A 1,474-nucleotide genomic window follows, 5' to 3' on the forward strand; every position below is an offset into this window, starting at 1 on the left:
CAGCAAAGACCCCGTTGGCTTTGCCCCCCAAAAGTCTTCACTCAAGGGGACAAACAGGATGAGGGCGAGCACCAGGCTGGCTCTTAGGCTGTGCTGAGCCTTAAACCCAGGTCTTAACCCAGTCCCGTTGGAGGTCCAGGATTTTCTGGAGGGGTCGGCCCCTCTGGGGCTCCCACTGGGGAGTCTCTGCTGCACCCACTTCTGCAGAACCGGGTCCTGGTGGCAGGAGCCCGACCTTCTTGGAAGGGGGCCCCAGACCCATTTCCCGGAATCGCGGTGCCCCGGCGCTGAGGCTCCGCTTCCTGCCACCCCCTTCTTCTGGGGAGGGACAGCATTCCCCTCTCCCTTGCCACCAAAAACCAGATGAGAACCTCTTTGGCCACCCCCAGCCCTGATTCCAGTTGGCCCCCTGGATTCATGGCCAGGATGGTGGAGCAGGGCTGGCTCTGCATCCCAGAGCATCACCCCTGGGACACCTTCCACTATCCCAGGTTACTCCAAGCCCTGTCCAACCTGGCCTTGAACACTTCCAGTCACTCCCTGCCCTTGCCCAAAGTCCCTCTCCAGCTCTCTTGGAGCCCCTTTACACACTGGAAGGGGGTCTAAGGTCTCCCCAGAGCCTTCCCTTCTCCGGGATGGACACCACCAGCTCTCCCAGTCTGTCTCCAGGGCAGAGGTGCTTCAGCCCTCAGATCAATCCTTTTTGGCTCAATCCTTTCTGTGCTCAGGATTTGGAGATACAGGACACCCCAACCCATTTTAGGGGGTTCCCACATGGGAAGCACAGAGGCTTCAATCCCCCCAGTTCAGCCCAGATCCCTCCTGGCACATTACAAAGCCAGGCAGCGTTGGAAGCTCCGAGACCTTTATGAGTTATCCACCCACATATCAGTCTATGAAAAACAGAATACATATTTTTTAAAATCCCAAACTGGCACTTTTCTGAGTGAAAAAATAGCTTTGAGCGCCAAGCCTCGTCCAACCTGCGCTTGCCCTCTTTTCCTGACATAAGAAGAGCCCCTTTGAAGACATCAAACATCATCTGAGCGGGAAGGATCCGCACAAAAGGACATGGGCAGCCTTCCACCGAGGGGAGTTGGTGAAACCAGCGTGGCCCAAAGATCCCTCTTTGTTCATCTGTGTCAGTCTGGAAATGAAACAGAGGAGGGAGGAGGAAACGGGGTGAGGAGGCTCAGATGGAGCAGGTTCAGTCAGGGTCTGTACAACACTTTGCTCAGTGGGGTCTGGTCTCCGAGGATCCACCTCGCTCCTGGAGAGCCCCCAGGGCCATCGGGGATGCTGCAGGGAGGAGGAGGAGATTCCCAGGAAGGCAACAGCAACAGAGACTAAGGTGCTCCTGCAGCAGTGCTGAGGTCCCAAAAGAGAGAGAAAGAGAGGGAAAGGGAAGGGAAAAAAACTTCCTTTTGTTCTCCACCAGGCAAAGCCTCAGGCATGGATCACTTCCAAAGGGTCC

This window comes from Neopelma chrysocephalum, unplaced genomic scaffold (assembly GCF_003984885.1).
Source record: "Neopelma chrysocephalum unplaced genomic scaffold, ASM398488v2 Primary Assembly neopelma1_100, whole genome shotgun sequence".
Taxonomy (NCBI): domain Eukaryota; kingdom Metazoa; phylum Chordata; class Aves; order Passeriformes; family Pipridae; genus Neopelma; species Neopelma chrysocephalum.